Source organism: Anser anser (assembly GCF_964211835.1).
Source record: "Anser anser genome assembly, chromosome: 3".
NCBI classification, from domain to species: Eukaryota; Metazoa; Chordata; class Aves; order Anseriformes; family Anatidae; genus Anser; species Anser anser.
The window spans coordinates 113,671,138-113,689,450 of NC_139722.1; the positions used below are offsets into that span (position 1 = coordinate 113,671,138).

Sequence of the window (18,313 nt, forward strand, 5' to 3'; positions counted from 1 at the left end):
AACCCCTGATCCACATGGCGTGTGCTTGCAGCAAGGGACCCTGGTGTGCACCCTCGGTACCCGCAGCCAGGGCTGGCAGCTGAGGGTGGACAGATGCAGCGTGCCTCCAGGAGTTGCAGTACCTTGGTACTGGCATCACCAATGCATTAAATTGGTTTCATCAGATTTCTAAATGAAGATGCTGTTATTCCAGGCATTAACATAATGCAAGCATCCCAGGCAGCTCAATTAAGGTAATTTGTGTGTTGTAAATTAAAACCACAAATGCCGTATTTTCCAGTGCATCACCCCCACAAAGAGCTGCTGCATCAGGAAGCAATTCTCCAGAGCTTCAAGGACATGGCAGCGGGTCTGACCGCATCCTAAACCCGCCTAACCAGCAAACACCAGCAAGCACCAGCAAACCGGCAGAGGTGGAACGAGGGCTGGCAGCATCCCCAGCACCGCAGGCCCTGTGCTGGATGTGGGGCTGGTGAGCCATGGCCTCGGTGCCCAGGAAATGCCTCTCCTGCTGTTTTCTGCCAAGGAAACAGCCTGGTGTTTGCTCGGTGCACCCCTTCTCACTGGTACTGGTGCCATCAGATGTTGCCAGAGTCCTAATTGCTTTCTTTTCAATGCTGTTTGTGAGCCTGTCAGAAGAGCGTGCAGCAGGAGTCGTGTCAAACATGTCTGTTGGAGCATCGGGTTATTGGAAAGCAAAAGAGGGCAGCAAAGGACAAACGTGAGCATCTCAGTGCTGCCAAGGAGGCCGAGCAGGGAGCATGGAGAGTTCCAGGGCCAGGAAGGGGCCCGAGGACAGAAGCCAGGATAAGCCTGGCCAGCTGGCTCATGGCACGCATGGAGCAGAAAGGGGTCCACAGGTGGAGCGTGGCACCTGGGAGCGAGCACTTCTCTGCCGGAGCCTGTAGGAGGCAGAGCCCAGGGGATGTCAGTCGACAGGAGCGCACAGACACGGGGCTGATGCCGGAGAGGACCCAGGGTACATGGCAGACACCATCCACCAGCTGGGCACCACTGCCATGCTGCGGGTTTCGGTAAGAAAGGCTGCTAAAACCCCAGAATAGAGAGAAGGGGAAGCAAGGGAGGATCAAACACTTCATGAAAAATATTCCTCACTCCTAATTAATCTCCTGCTTCTTCCGCCTCTCCAGCAGACAGAACAATGGTCTTTCTTCCATCTGCATCCATCACTGCTGGATTTGCATTTTGCTTTCCCATTCTGCTCATGGCAGTCATGTTTATTTGCTCAGACTACGTGCAGGTTCCTGAAAATTGTCTTTACAGCAACTTTTATTGGGAAATGAGGCATGAATGCAGAATGACAAGCCCCAATCAAGCTTGAAAAAATCTTTAAGTGATCTTCTTGAATGGATTTTCACAACAGGATGTGCACAGCTCTGACAGGAGATTTTTCTCATTAACTGAGCATTAGCACAGATCACTGCACCGGCGCTGCCATCTCTGCTTCAAGCAGCACCGGGGCTCGGAGTCTCTTGCGGCTGAGGCACCAGGCGAGTCTCTTGCGGCTGAGGCACCAGGCTGGGGAGGGCTCCGTGCAGATCCTGACACCTGGGTTTCTCTTAAGAGCTGTCAGCAAAGCCTACTCAGAGAGCCAGTGCTACCCGTGCTGCTCACCCTGGGCTGGTAGCGGGAGGGAGAGTCTCCACCTGGGGAGCAGGGGAAGGGTGCTCAGGGGGACAGGGCACGGCCACCAAGGAAGCCGCTGCAAGCTACCAAACACAGAAATCACGTCACGCTCGCAAAGTCACTGAGGAGAAAACAGTGGGAGGCTGAAAAAGTACTGCAGAAAAGCATCCTGCACCTCAGCCTGCAACACCGGCAGCACCGCTCAACAGTCACATGGGATGGCTGTGCGACGAGCCTGCGCAGACCCCCTTGTGCAAGGGCTCACATGGCAAGAGATTTTGGCTGCTCAAAGTGTGCTGACAGCACAGAAAATTCACCTCTTTGCTGCTGCCTTCATCTTGAGTTACTTATTTACGCCCCTCCGCAGCCTGCCCGGCAGCAAAGCAGCATTCAGGTCTGCTCGCGTCTGGCTGGTCCCTGGCAGCACACCCCGGTGCGGCGTGAACATGGTGAATGCCTTCCTCTGGGCTGCTTTTCTTGCCAAGCCCATCACCTGCACAAGCCCAGGGCCTGCCTCGCACAGCTGAGGTCAGTGGCAGGGGGAAAACAGCCCATTGGGAGCCTGCCATTCTTTCCTCTAGTGAAGGAAGGAGAAGATGAACGCACAGCGCCAGCCTCACTCTGCAGCGCGTACCATTCTGCGAATAAACTCTCCCCATATTTTTCTTTTCTGCAGTATAGGAATTGCATCTTAAATATGTTCAGAGGCTGATTTCGACCCATGCCTTTAGCTGCAGCCACGACACAACTGATAAAGCATAGATGGCAATGGTGGTGCATTTGAAAGCGTTCTGAAGGACCCGCACTACCTATAGCAATATCGCCTATCCAGAGGCTTTTGGTAGATTTTTTCCTCTCACTTTTAAGCTGTGTTTTCCCCACTTTCATGAGTAAAATATACGTGTAATTCATTAAAATAAAATTCCAGTGTGCAAGATCAACATGGAAATGACACGAAACTATGTTAAATGTTCATATACCCCACAGAGCTGGGTGGATTAGGAAAAGCCTAGCAAAAATAGAATGACACCAAAACACTCATGCAAACAGCTCCCATGAGGAGCAAAGCAGGATAAGAAAGGCTAGGAAAATAAAACTAAGCATTCCTTGCACGGATTTCAACACTGGGGGTTAAGCGGAGTTGAGTTCTCCTTTCCACCCTCATTCCTGCGTCGAGTAGGGAACTATATCGATTAATCTTAAATGAGGAAGTGAAATGCAAACAAGAAATGTGCTGTTTTGGGGGCTGATCCAAATTCTGCTGAAACCGAGACTGTGTTTCTCATCTAGTTCCATGGGCTGGGAGGTGAGCCCTGGCTGGGCATTTCCAAGGAACGGAAGAGCAATTGCCATGCACAGAGCCAGATCTCGGTCCTCCACTCAGGACAGATCACACCAGAACTGCAGGCTTTTCCTGTGGCTCCAAAGAGCACATCGCCAGAATTGAACCTAAAAGTCTCATGGCACACTTAAGATATGTTTTGCAAGAGAAAAAAAAAAATTCAAAACAAAAACCCAAACCTCTCTGGGCAGTTCAGCTTTTGGATGAAGCTGGACCACAGCACGAGCAGACGTGTGAGAGCAGAGGCACTGGACTCTGCACCCCGGGGCTCCGAGCACTTTCTCCGAGCCCCGGGGGCAGCGACCCAGGCAGACTCGGCTGCCTCCGGCCCACGAAGAAAAGCAAACAAGTGAGATGCCAGGAGGGATAACGAAACGGCGCCGTGCGTGCCTGCAAGTGTTGCTAAAGCCGACAAACCATGCTGCGGACAACTGGGACGTGACTTCAGCTTTTGAGGTTAGTGGATTAGGTTTGCTCGGCAATCCCCATATAATTAGAATTTTTGCAGCTAGAGCAGCGGAGCCAGGAGGACACGAGTGTGTGATTTGGGGATGGAAAGGGGCAAAATGAGATTCTCAGCTCATTTAAATCCAGCCCTGATAGACTTTTCTGATTCTCACCAGAGTGCTTGATCTTTTATATAGTAATACAAGTGCCAAAACGATGCTTTTATCTGGAAGTAGCCCATTTCTGCTAAACCTAGAGAAAGCAAGGGCACTCACTCATGGGCTTCATGTCTTCCTGCTTTCCAGCCAACATATTTGTGTTCCACGCAGCAAGAAGTGGGGTAGGGATAGGGGGCAAGGCTGCAATGACAGAGGTGAAAGGATGCTGCTGATAAAGCAAACAGCACCGCATAGATGGATCTGATGCTGGGAGCACACGTGTATTCCTCAGCGTCTCTGTGCATTTGATGGAAACCCTCACATAGCAGATGGAAAGTACTGTTATCATAACGTACCTAGAATAATGAAAATTGCGTAACTTTAAATGAAAAAAAAAGAGAAGAGAAGAGAAGAGAAGAGAAGAGAAGAGAAGAGAAGAGAAGAGAAGAGAAGAGAAGAGACCTAACACTAAGGAATGGTATCCACTGAGGAATGCCCTATGACACTTTGATACTTTGCAGGAAACACAGGTATGCTGGAAAAAGAGGAAACCCAGCCCATCAAAGGGCTCACCCTGACCTCCAGTACTTCAAGCAATGCCTAAGGTTTGAGCAGGAGGTGTAATTAATATCCCTTCCAGGAATGGCAAGGTCTTTGCTCCAATATCGAGGATCTGGGTACCATCACCTTCCCTGTTACACGCCCAGCACCAGCCTGGCCATAAACCCTTATGCTAAATCACACATTTCTAACAGTTTGCTTCATTCTGTAGGAATCCCCCACACTTCGGTTTCCCTGGAGGGCCCGTTTGCCCTTCCGCTATCAGAGAGGCGAGTATTTGAAAAACGCTTCCCCCTGACCAGTCGTTTCCATTCTGCTTTCACCTTACAGTCCCTCTCCCTTTACCAGCCAGTGAAGCCAAGCCTTTCATGCCCTCCGCAGATGAACATTTTTTGAGCTCTCTGATCATTTTCAACTCTCTTCTCTGAGCCCTGTCCAGGTCTGCAACCCCCATTCCAGCACGAGCTGAGACAAGAGGCTCCCCAGATAAAGTTGCTGTGTGCTCAGAACACTTCTCCTTTTCATTCCTTCCACATCCTAATGAGAATTCCCCCCACTATTTTCTGGCTGCCTTGTGCTTCATCGAGCAGGGGACACCCCTCCCTTCTCCCCCAGCTGGGCTCTTCCCCAGGGACAAGCTCATCCCCGCAGGGGCAGGCCAGGGATGCTCCCACCCACACCCCAGGGAGCATCCCCTGGGGAATTCCACTGAATTCCGCTTCCTCTTTGGACCGCGGTAAGTGTCCAACGCAGCCACAGCTTGGTGCCTGTCTCCCCAGGCCTCCTGTTTGGATGCAGCTAACAGAGCATCTGTGACCAAAACAAGACACACAGGAATTTTTCCAAAGACATTCACCACGTTTTATCTCTTGCTGCTTTAAAGCACCCCGGCTTCACCCTCTGCAAATGCAATGGAAGGGAAAGGAACGGAGTTTCGCATTGCACTGGAAAGCTAAACACCTTCTCACCTTGCTGGTATGCTTCAAAACTGCAGCCTGCTCAGGATTTGGTATTTCTATTTCTTCCACTGGTAGCAAACAGAACAAACACATAACCAATTTAGAGCAATAGTGCACAAAGCTCAAGCTTTAGCAATTTCCTCTAAATTCATTAATATGCCAGGGCAGCTGAAGGATGTGGAAAAGGCTGTGAAACGGCCTGATTGAGATTCCTAAACCATTTTATCATGAAACAAAATGAAATGCAATCTTACTGGGGAAAAAAAGAAACAAACTTATTACAGGAAGATCTTTGCTGAATGCATTCTTTAAAAAAATTAAATAAGCTCTTTTGAGAACTCTGCAATTTTACCTTCGTAAATGAAGCACAAGTTCCTATGTTCAGACAAATGAGTCAGGCTAGTAAAGGTTTTAATGAAGTAATTTTCAGATGCACGTATAGTTATTTACAAAATGACTGGAAAAGATGTGCTTGGAGAAACTGCAAATGTACAACAAGATTATGTCAGGCTATACCATCAAAGGATCCCATCACATCGCATCCCACAGAAATACCAAGGGGAAGGGGAGCTGGCGATAACCAGAGAGTCACAAGGCTTGAAAAATACTTTTTCATCACTTAAAAATGTGTACTGAAAGGTAGGTAGCTGCACGAAAACATCAGCCTCACATTCAGTCATTTACAAAAACAACATCAAAATGGAATGGCAGACACTGAAAAAAAAAGAAAAGAAAGAACGACACAGAAAATGCTGTTATACCATTGAACAGCCCCCCACTTTCCCTTGGGGGAGGCACATCCCCATAGGGATGCCTGCGAAGGGGTGGGGAGCTCGCACAGCTTCCTGGGCTGGGGGGTCCGCGGGGTGCTGAGGTCCTCCAGTCCCCACAGGGCAGCTCCATCCCTGCCTTGCTGCTCCCGGGGCTAGCCTTGGTTTTTGCCGAAGTCGACTTTTTTCCTGTGGAATCGGGTGGAAAATTCCACCCAAGTGCATCAGGGAAAAATCCAAGGGAAAGCCTCTCCTGAGGGGAAGCGTTGGAGCATTTTACAGTGATTCGAAACAGCAAAGCAAAATGTTTCAGTCTTTCCGAAATTAATTCTTTTTAGGGAGGAGGAGATTTTCCGTTTGGCAAAATGGCTCCTTGTCCCAAACAAGAACAACAAGAGAAAAAAAAAAAAAAAGAAACAAAGACAGTGGTGTTCCCCACCAGCTCCAGCATTCCCCCCGCTCCTCCCCACCATACTCAGGTAGCTTAGGGCCACGCACCAGCTTCACGCGGAGCCTCAAAGCACAGTGTGAGCGGGCCAGGACACACGATGGGGCAGCACCCGTTGGAGCAGGATCTGCGGGCCCAGGGCTCCAGAGGGGCACACGGGTCTGGGGCCGTCAGCCCGAGCGGGGGCTCCGCACTGGGGCTGCACGCAGCAGCGTCCACGCACATCGTCTAGCATGTCTGTTACAAAGGGCTGCAGCACACAGAGCACCTGCTTAAAATTAATACAGAATTATGACCCTCCCGAGGGAGGATCGAATGTATTAAATTAGGCAGTCGCTGCAGGAAAAACGAGCAGGAGGTTTTGCTGTTGTTGTTTCTTGTTTTGTTTTTAAATCCTCGAAAGAAGCGTGTTAGAAGCTGGGAGTCTGAGGAGGCACGCTTCAGACTGTTGTTTAAGAAACTTTCTGCCTGATTAAAAGAAATACATCTGGACCGCCAAGTTTCAGCCTACTGCGAATTAAATGATGGATAAAGATCACAGTAATGGAAGCAAAAATAGATGTTGAAGGTAACTATTCACCCCGAGACCTGTCATGAGAACACACTTCATGCACTCAAAGAGAAGTCCAGATGCGAAAATATGCCAAAATGGGGACAAATTAAGGTACCCGTATGACTAACATAAACAATCTCTTATTTCTTCTACACTTCCTCGTCCCATCATCAGCTTGCTTCTACTTGTTGCAAGTGGACCCATCCTGTGCCAGTGCCTGCAGATTTCCCTGGGGCTAATCACAACACATGCAGTGAACCAAAACCATCATGGGATCACGGGCTTCTACAAAGGGCTTGGCGTACTTGGCAAAGCTCCTGAAATTGATAAATAAAATAATCGATAACAACCAATATCACAGTTATATGACTAAGGGAAAGTTTGCTTGTTGTCAGTCTCAGACCTTAATCACAATTAAACACAATTGCTGACTGTTGCTTTAATGCTAGATTTATGGGCCAAAGCAAAGTCACTTGAAATCAGCAGGAAATTCTGAGAAGCGTATGCACTGTGAAACATTAACTCTATTTTATTAGTGCCTTATATTTTTACTGCTGTGATGCTTGGCATTTTTGCATTAACTTAATATTTTAAGAAATCCTCACCAGTAGTAGAGGAGTCATTCTTCTCCCCCCGCCTCTTACTGCGACAATAAAAATGATTAGTGCAGACCAAACCCACGGAGACGATCCAGAGGAGCCCTTTTCGGAGCTGCAAAAACATGCAATAATTGATTTTAATCTCTGTGTAAACTGATTCCATATGTGCCACTGTCAGCTGCGATGCCTCAATTAACCCAACACATCCAAAAAGTGGGCACAGGGAGGGGCGGCCTACAAGCTGTATGGGCGGGTGCTGTTTCTTGCTGTTGCCAGTTTACCCATGGGCATCTAAATGGCTCTGCTCATCTCTGCTTACACATTCATTGGTTGTCTTATTAGCAACTTACATTTAAGTGTAGTTGTCTTCTTAATTTCCTAAGAAAAGGATAATTATAATTCCTTCTCGATTCTGAAAGCCTCTGAAATGCCTCCTGCCTCCTTCAGGAACCCTGAAACACAACCATGCAGCATAAACTAACCATGAAAAACTGCACGTCTGCGCCTCCCCATACATCTGCCCTTGGACAAGTCTTCTCCTGTCCCTCCAGTGGCCTGTCATAGAGGCACAACTCCTTCATTACATTAATATGACTTTTTCTGGGCTAAGTATGTACCTAGGACCTGGAGGCAGTGAAAAAGGCAGGGGGAATTCTGGCACGACACTCCAGAGCGTTCCTGTAGCTCCAGGCTTTTTTTGGAGAATTTAAGTGAAAGTCAATGAACTTCTCCTTTAGTCATGGTCTTCATTTGGGTGCTTTCCTCCCACGGAAATGCCAGATGTCACAGAGGCACACAAAGAAAATAATACAAGGTTGAGCTAGAGATTGGCGTTGCTGCTCAAAGACTGGTTGCCACGAAAAAGAATGATCCTTCCAGCTGGGTCAGCTCCTCATGGCCCAGAAGTCAGTTGAAATGGTTTTGGAAAGGGATCCTGGAGATCACACAGATCTAGAAGCTGCCAAACCAAATATTGCTCTGAAAACCACGCTGCTCCACGGGACTTAAGGCGAAGGCGTTCCTCTGCAGAGTGCTTCTCCCACCACAATGCCTCCTGCATCGCATGCTGAGCACACGAGACGGAGCACAGCAACCACCAGCACAAAGCCATCCCGCAGAGCGCCTCAAACCACCCAGGGGTGTCCTCGTGACGGCTCCAGTCCTGCATTGGCAGAAGCGTCCCCAGACCCACCGAGCCCCATTGTGCCCAGGTGCCATGATCCAGCCCCCGGGAGCCAACACGTCCCTTCCCTAGCTGGCCAGGAGGCGACCTTCGGATAGCCACAGAGGCAACAAACCCGCCTTTCATCAGCTTCACCAGCAGCTCTCCTTCAGGTCTCATCTCCTCCAGCTCCGGGGACAGAAGCAAGCTTTGGGAGGGTCATGGAGGAGACACTGATGTTTGTCAAAGCCACAAACCAGCCAAAAAAAAAAAAAAAAAGCCTGAAGCTTTCCAGTGAGCTGTTATGAATCCATGATTCATAACAAAAATAACAGAGGAAAGTAGTCGATTTGCTTACTTCTCCCCTGCGTTACTGGCAGATTTTGTAACATTATGTACTTTTGGGCTTGCATCCAGACTCACAACGCTTAAATGTAGGAAAAGAGAGGTTCATCTCAAGAGGGATCTGTGTGTAGACGGGCAAGCACAGAGGAGCGAGCCAGGTCCCCAGCTGGTGAAGAGCTCTGCCAGGAGACCCGCTGGCCAATTCATGCCATGGGACCTTGTCCTGGGTCACACCAGCGCTGGCGGGTGCCTGGGCACTCCATGGGAAGGGCTTCAGGCTGCAGCCCCCTCCCTGCTCTGGTGGCAGCCTGCGGAGACACCTTGCTGGCTTGCTTTGGATGGTGGCAGTTCAATTTTCAGCTCTGGAGGAGTCATCTGCTCACATTCAGCATCTCACAGGATGAAGCATCTCCAGAGCTTTAAAGGGATTTACTCGCTTCAGCCACAGTGGAATAAGAGGTCTGCAGGATTTCTCGTGTGGAGGCAGAGGGGCAGAAGTTGGCTGTTACAAACAGGAAAAAACCCTGAGGAAACAAAGAAATGCCCTTGCACAGCCTCTAGTAAAAATATATAGATAGATAGATAGATATATGTTTTGTTTGGTTTGTCCTGCTTACAGGCTGCTTGAGCAGAAATGCAGCAGTCAGGCACTTTATCTGGAGCCCAGTTCTAGTACTGTCAGACCCCAGGAGTTCAAAAGTCATCAGCTAGCTCCAAAGAAAATAGAAGACAGGCTCAGAAACCAGGAAAATAGTAATAAGAAGTGTAATAAATCCTGGATTCTTTTCTTTTTCCTTCCCATTTTTGACTCAGGATCTTTTCAAGATTTCCTCTACAGCTATGAAGCCTAGAGGCATCCATTTGTTAAGAACATAGATATATGTAATATATAATATATAATAACGTGACTCAAAAGCCAGGGCTTTAAAAAATACACCCAAAGCTGTCAAGGCACTTGCTAAATAAATTCAGAATGCAGCATTCCTAATGGTGCTTAGGCAGGGGAATTACTTGTGCAGGTATGTATGCATGGGTCCTTTTTACAGGGTTAGCGCAGTGATTTGCGATGTTTGGTTAAGCCCAAATCCCCCACACAGCACCTGAATCCTGTGCTAAGCCTGAGGCCCTTGGAGGCTTCTGTTGCCCTGGGGGCCAGGCTGGGGTTTGGAGAGATGACCCACTTTTGCCAGCAGGTGTTTCCTGAAGGAAGAAGATGCTCAGCACTGTTTTCTCAAGGCAGTGAAAAACCTCCTTTTGCCACCAGCACGGGTGGGCGTGCTGAGCAGGTGGGCATGCACAGGCAGCGGGCGGATGTGACAGCCCCTCCAGGCTCAGCCATGCAGCGCAGCAGGACAGATGCCTCCCATGTGAGGATGCTACTGCAGGCACCCAGGCTGTGGCTGGTGTCTCCAGGCAGCACTGCTCCTCGTGTCCCTGCACTGATGTGTGGGGCAGGGGACCGCGTTCAGCTCTTGCCTCCTGGTTTGCCCCAGGACAAGGCTCTTCACTCCCTCCAGCGCCGTGGCTTCCACACCTGCAGCCCCAGACAGAAACCTGACCCTCTGAAGCACACGTCACGGCACATCACGTGCCTCTTGGTCAATGCGGCGCAAACAAATAAGGCGGAAGGAATGTGAACATGAGTTATTGCCCTTTGAGCGTCTTCTGTTATGCAGCGCTTTGGCATCGCTTCCCCTTTTGCGTCCGGGTCTGGCACAACTCGGTGCTGGGACACCCAGCCACCAGTGTCACCGGCACGCCTGGTCCCACAGGGACAGCCTCCTCCCTGCCTCCGCTGTCACTCTTGGCTCCGAAGCTTCACCTCTCCTCTGAGCGAGCGCCTGACTGCACCTGCTTCCTTGCAACGTACAGACATCTTGGCATGTGCCTTCCTGACAGCGTTTTGGAGCAGATATTCATCAACGCAGAGCCTGGCTGCCAGTGGAAGCCTCCTGTACCGTTTGGCACTCGCACCCTGCAGCTGCATTCCCACAGAGGTGGCTCTCCACCCAGGTTCCATCTGACTGCACTGCTGTTGGACTTGGTTGGATCTTTCCAGCTCAGGCTTAATGCTGTTAAAAGATCCTTAACGACTTGGAGAGGCAGCAGGGTTGCAGAAGATGGCAGAACTTCGGGGAGCAAAATGCAGGGGGGCAAAAGCTCCAGTGGCTGCTCGCCCTGTGTCCTCCCTGCAGAGTCCAGAGCAGTGCAGAGTCCTTAACTGAGAGGCCCATGTCCTCCCAGATTAATTCTTAGCAAAAAGTGGGGACATAGCTGCAGGGATGGCTTCCTCTTAATTAAACACACACAGCACTTTCCCCCTGAGTAAACTCTGCTGTAGGAAGCTCTCCAGAATGCTCCCCACAGGTGGGCAGCCAGCTCTGCTTTAATGCTGGGCGGGCTGGGGCAGCTCGGCCCCTCTGGACCAGCCCCACTGCCCACCTCTGCCCTATAGGAGCAGAGGCAAGCCCCTGCAGCTAGCAGGCAGCTGCAACAAGGACTTCTCATGTCTTATGACTTTTTCTGCATCAGAACTGTGACCAAATCAGGAACGGATCCCAGTGGTGCCACAAAATTCAAGCAAGTTATAAAGGTTTGTTTTTCCCTCTTAATTCCCACAAGCACTTTGCCCTTCTGGCTGTGCAAACTTTCAGCCATCCATCTCCTTCTGAGGACAAGCATTTGTGCTGGCTGCTTTTTAACCCCACGCAGGGCAGCAGCTTGCCCAGCAAACAGCTCTGTCTGGGGCCTAAAGAAGCCCCCAAGAGGAGCAGAGACCAAAGGCCAAGCTTCCCCTGGTCTCAGCCATCAGCAGGCAGGGAGCCATGTGGGACCACGGGAGGAAATGTGTTTACAAGAGAAAGCACAAAATCTGGCACACAAAAAGTCTGCATCGCTCCAGAGAGGCTTCCGTAGCTGCCGTTACTGTAGAACAAGGCAAGAAGCAGGCACATCAGAGACCGTGGACAGTGTCTGCCAGCTAGATGACACATTTGAGTTAGAATGGAGAAATTCTTACATATGTCAGGAGGAATGACAGGAGAGAACAGCTGCAACATGAAAGACTTTGTGAAGCAGATGACATTTGGACCAAAATAAGTTTAAGATGAGGCTCTCCTTTGAGCTGCTCCTTGTTTCTTTTTTATCTGTTCCTAAATATTTTGTCACTGGGTAATTTCTGGCTCTGTTCTCCATTATTGTCTAGTTGCTGTGTTTTCAGTTAAGGAGATTCACCTGTGAATAGACACAGAAAAGACAACTGGGCACCAAAACAAATGCAAACGTCTCTTGACCTCAGCTTAGTCCAAGGTTTTCTTAAGCTACAAAAACACCCATAACATTTTAAAGTAAGGAGACAGATCTGTTTTCTTACACACAGCAGCTACATCATTTTTTCTTCGTGTTGTCTCTTGCCTTTAAGCAGTTCCCTTTCTGATCACAAGGCAGAAGAAATACTGCTCAGCTAATCAGACTTTGTATTCAAATCCAAAATTTTCCAGTAATCACAGATAAATCTAGCAACTCAAACCTCTTTTTTAAATCACTGATATAATTTTGTCTTTACACTTTTTAAATTCTTCCCAAAAAACATGTTTTTTTAAAAAATCATCACTTCCAGGACAAGATCTCAGTGTTTCTTCCCCAGAGCCATGACTCTTTGGAAGGAACTTCCAGGGCAAAGCCTGTTTGAGCTCATCGGCAGAAATGGTTTCCTGTTGCTCTCTCCTGACACGATGCTGCTCCAGGCTGGAGTGTTACTTTCAGTGCTCCCCTCCGGATTTCCAGCCACTTGCAATATGGGGCTCGTGAGGGAAGGCTTGTTCCCTCTCCCTGAGGAAGGTCAGCGAGAGGGACCACCTTGTCGTGCTGGTTCACATCACCACCGTCTTGGCTTTCTCCAAAATACTATTTTTGCCAGTAGAAAGGTCTAATGCCCTACAAGGCAGCCGCAACCACACCAAGCTGACCAGTGTCTTCCCTGGCCAAGCAGCAGCAGAAAGTTTTTTCTGATGAAGACACGGATGCTCCTGGTTGGAAGTAGCGAGGGATGAAAAGAAAACACCAAGACACCCTGCCTTAGTCAAAATGTTATCTATTGTACCCTACAGTGACTCTTATAGACATCATACAGAACAAAATGCAGCATCTTGGAAAGAAGGCAGCATTGCCAGGTATACTCCTGTGTGTAAATGAACACAGAAACCAAATACCAAAAATCAAGCCTAATCCAGGTGACTCTCCCTGGGTTAGTACAAGCTCTGCTTTTAATCTCAATCTAAAAATCAGTGGCTGGTGGGCATGGCACAGCCCCACTGAGCCGCTGGCTGGTGAGGCAGAGGCACTGCCAAGCCATCGTCGTTGAGTCGCCTCAACCAGGACAAAGCTCCGGCTGCAGAGAGCCAGGCTAAATGAGAGTGGTCTGGCTCTTGCACAGAGCTGCACAAGCCCCAGAAAATCAATTTTCTGGGCTTTGTGTAATTTTCCCCTGGACAGAAGACAGAGTCTTTGTTCAGCCTGGCCTTTCGAGAAAGGTTAGGGACTCAACAAGAAAGAACTCAATTGACCCAAAAACAGAACGAAAAACCACCGAGCTTTTAACAGTGAGACAGAACTTGGATTTCTTGACAAGTTTTTAGCAGAAACGTTATTAAAAAAAACCCTGAATCAAAAAGAGATCCATGCTCCTCCCTTCCCTTTCATCGCTCCTCACCCCAGAGCCCAACCTGTTTCCCCTGGGCAGAGCCAGCGAAGGGAAGACCAGCCCCACGCTGCTGCTCCCCATCAAGCCAACGCCTGGCATGACAATCTGGCCGCTAAGCAGTTTGCCTTCTGTTTGTTTTTTTTTTCTTATTTTTCCAGTAGCCAAGCTGCCTGGAATGAACGACCAAGGCCAGCGTGCCATGTCAGAGACTTCGAGGTATTACCACAGGGCAATAAACACAGTGAACAACCTCCCTGCTCCTGCCGGCCCCCCAGGGATGGCAGCAACACACACCACTTGTTGCATGCAGGAGTGGACAGCAGGGAGAAGCCACAGAACATCTTCCCTGCTCTGCTGCACACCTAGCCCAGCCCAGGGCTGCAGAGGGATGCCAGGAACGTGCCCACACGCCTGCGACAAACCCATGTACGGTGTACAGCAGCAGCATATGCACTGATTTGTGCTGGGAATAACCATGGTGGGATGAGCACAGCGATGTTACAGCTGTAAGTGAGAGCACAGCATTACTGTGGTGCTCCTGGCACGGTCACTGGTGCATTACGGTGTGCCAGGGACTACCAGCGATGATAAATATTGCACCAGGCTGCAACATGCCAACCCCCTGCTCCCTTCCACCCAGGAATAGCTTCATGCCAATATAGCAGGCATGGAAAGGATGTCTGGAGATCAAGGCCTAAGAACATGAAATTCTGGTGTTTTCTTAGGTGTTTTTCTCCCTTATTTAAGAAGAAAATTCCCTCTGAACTCCATGGAGACCACATTTTCCATGTGAAAAGAGAACCACAATTTCTTGTTACGTGTTTCCATTTTCACCTTTGCCCTGGGAGAAGCAGAGGTCCTCCTCTGGCTGTATCCCCTGCCCACATTCAGAGCATTTAAGGGTTTATACCTGTGGCAGTGTTAAATCAGGCTGGACTTTAAATCAATGACAAAGAAACTGGTGCACTTTTGTGCACATGCATCAAAGACATTCAGAGATACAGCTGATTATGGCAGCTTTGCCAGCCCTAAGCACTGAAATACTGAGCCCTAGCTCTTAAAAATCATGAATACCTTCGACCTTCAGCCACAAGCTCTCAAAGATATGAAAAGACTAGATTCTCTTTGAAGCGGCCTTTCAGCCACCCCCTTTTTCAGGCTCAGCTCTCCTAACTATTCTCCCCTGCAACCAGAGTCAGAAAAACACTTTAAAAGCCTAGGGCACGCATAGCAGTGGGATGCCAAGTGCCCACTTCTGAAGGATGACACTGCGTATCGTGAAGTGTGTGCTGGAGCTGCGTTTGGCGATGCAGCCCGTGCAATCTCCACCAGAGCTTCAAAGCGAGTCCCATTATGCATCCTCCCAGAACAGATGCTGGCAAAGGGACTGACCAACCAGCCCTCCAAGCCAAAATCACTGCAAATAGAAAGAAACAGGCATTCGAAGTGGTAGGAGACGTGATACTCTGACAATGATGCAAGGTCATTGCTTTTGAGATGGAGCAACTCTAACATGCAAAGAATTTTTTTTTAAAACATTGTAAATCACAAACACCCTTAGCGGAAGAGCTTGCACCTAACTGCAGAAGAGGCTGTAGCCTCTGCTCCAGTGGAAGAATATATAAACCCACATTAATATAAGGAAAAAAACAACACAGGGCAGCATGCTCAGGCACTGCTGGGGGCAGCCTCGGCTCGTGTGGCAGTTAGTGAGCTGCTTCGACATTTACTCTGAGCTTTAGGATTAAAAATTCCCTCCGCGTGCAGGGGATGCTGCATCTCAAATCACAGAAATGCCATTTTACCAAACTGATACCACTTTGCACTGAAACAGTGAAGAAAAAATATAGTAAACTGTGCTTCTATGGCCACAATCTGCTTTTTATTGTTTGTACTAAATACACTTTCATGTTAGAACTGAATAAAAGAGTACTTAATGTCTAATTTTGCAATTTACATTTTCTTCCTGACAGCCTTCACTCATTTCATGGCATATGCCAAGTGTGACAGCCAGCACTTGCCAGAGGCAGCGCTGGTACATCTGATATTTTACAGGTGATAAGGAATGTATATTTCTGAGTTCACTTGTTTGTGAAAAGGAAGAATATATATGTATGTGTTTATATGTATATGCATACATACATAAACACATAGGTAAGCATTTGTGACTAACAAAGTGTTTTGTCTAACATCAGAAAAATATTTAGGGTATTATGTCCTTAATTTTCTAAGGGAAATCTTTGGTGAGATCTAATATTACCAGAAAAAAAAATTAGAAAAAATCAAATACTCCATTAGTCAACTAAAAGAAAGGAGCATTGACAGCAATAAGCCCACACTACAAACCCTCTGTACTTGAAGACTAAACACATTAGTGATACACCACCTCTCAACCTGAATACAAGGTGTGAAAAGTGCCAGTATTTTACATGAAAAAAATAAAAATTGGGGAAAGGGAAGGGATTTTTTTTCAGAGTTATCTTCACTTTTCTCTCTGTTTCCTGCTCCCCCTTTTCTTTCTCCCAGGTGGGGAGGGGAACAAAAACACAGAAAGGGGAGGCTACGAACCTGACTCAAACCTGAAGCTGTTAGAGGCAAATCCAGGTTGGTTTAACTGCCTGGGGCCAGGGCTCTGCACACCACACACTGCCCAGCTGCCTGCAGCATCCCCACAGGTGATCGGAGCCGCACCTCCAAAATCCCTCTTTTCCTCCTCAAAACCATCCAAACCCGCACAGCACTATGGTTTTTGTCTGCTTGGTGAAGCCGACGAGTTCAGAGCTATTCCAGCTCTCTGTAATTGGAAATGCTATGCAAAAAATAAAATATGTCAACAGTTCCCTCTGCCTGCCTAGCATCTTGAAAGGCCAGCAGATCATTATATTTTTGCCCTGTGACTTAAAAGAATTACAGCCCCAGTGGTTACTGGGAGAGCAGCTGGTTCAGAAAGCTGCTACGGGTAAACCTGTCAGAGCTCATGAGTAAACATAACGTGAGTACAGACGCTGTACCGAAGGAGGAAATCAATTGCTTTTTCTCCAAAATAAAAGGAAGAGTTTTGCTCAGGGCAATGTGGAATATAAACGTGCAACTGTTCCACATTAACTGCAGCATTCTTCTTTTTACCACCCAATTCTCCCTTTTATTCTACGGCAAGCAGTTGAGGTTCTCTATTGCACATTGGGGGCATCCGAACTGGAAATCATTAAAATATAGATTTCATTTATAGTGGACCTTCTGTGAGTGGAAGGCAAGATTGCCACAGCTTCCTGAGTATATGATTTAATGATGTGTTCTGCATTTTCTTAATTTTCCACATTTTAAAGGCCTCTGTTCTCTATTTGGTGGAGGAAGGATCTTTCCAAAGGCACGGCACACGCAGCCGCTGGAAGCCTGAAACCCAGGATGCCCACAAGCAGGACCTAGATAGATGCGGGGCAAAGACAGGGAGCTTGGCACTGGGGTTATTTGCTTTCTCATGAATGCACAAATTCTGCCAACAGTAAAGCAAAACCTTTGACAAGGCACTTGGTTGGAAAGGACACGACCTTCACACAAAACCCGGGGCAGCAAGGCACCTTCCCGAGGGGCACTTTGGGACGGAACTGTGCCATGCACGCCTCCCCCCAGCCACCCGCTGAGGTTGGCGGGCACGAGACAGAAATCCGAATTTCCCCTAGCTCAGTGGTTGGTTTGCCTTTTTTTTTTTAAAGAAAAAAAAAGAAAAAAAAAGAAAATGGTTGAAAAATATGGAGAGAAAAAAATGTTATCGTTTAAATAATATATATAATGCAGGAATGAGCTGTGCAGAGTACATGTCTGTTATGTATAACTTAAATTTATACCCATGGCAGAATGAAATCATCACTTAAAATAAAGTCAAATGTCCATTTTTCAGATTTAATTAAGACATCATTTTGATGGAAGCTAAGCTAACATAAACAAGCCAAGAGAGGCAATATGAAGAATGAACTGCATATAAAACCTGGAGCTCGTTTGTATGCCTGAGCTGCATGACTGAAGCTGAACAGTGTAAGTGTCTTACACTGAGTTACAAGTGTTCTCTGCTGTGGTTTAACGTACGAAAGGTAAATATAAAAGAGCTATTTTTAAAAATAATGGGTGGAATGAACTCTGGCAGCCTTGCTCCCGTGTTTTTATCTCTCTTAGCTTCAGAGGGCTTCACTCTGGACATGGAGCTTCCTAAATACTCCTGACCATCTATGCTGTGTACGCGGACAAGGAAGGTCCAGAAAGCACAGGCGTAGTCTGTTGGCAAGGGAGGCTTCAAATATATTCATTTGAATTTACAGAAAAAGACAAACGGAAATCATGCAAAGCTCTTTCTCCCTGCTGACCAAGTCTCTCTGTAAATCCCGTGGGAGGCAGGCTCAGAAAACCATTTACTCCCATGGCTTCCTTAGTCTATGAGGGGATAATTACCAACTATTAGTGTTGCTAACATACTAAAAATCACATTGTTACCAAAAGCATACACTCATCTAAACAAATATGAATGCAAAGAGGCCCTGAGGTCTGGGTGAGGTGTTGGCCAGTGCCCCTCTGGCTACAGGCTCTGTTAGGTACGGAAACAAGCCCCGTGCTGATGCTGACATTTCT

The 18,313-nt window shown here is 47.9% G+C and overlaps 1 long non-coding RNA gene across 4 annotated transcripts in view; it reads right to left on the reverse strand.

Annotated features, from left to right (window-relative positions):
* Window positions 1–5,209: 5,209 nt before the first annotated feature.
* LOC310896514 overlaps window positions 5,210–18,313 on the reverse strand; it is a 29,039-nt gene continuing 15,935 nt past the window's right edge. For 2 of the 4 annotated variants that reach the window (XR_014581560.1, XR_014581562.1), the window contains one exon: window positions 6,382–12,225. This is a non-coding gene — a long non-coding RNA (uncharacterized lncRNA). Of the gene's footprint in view, window positions 6,074–6,381; window positions 12,226–18,313 lie in introns of those variants that run through there. The other 2 variants (XR_014581559.1, XR_014581561.1) reach the window with 2 other exon arrangements.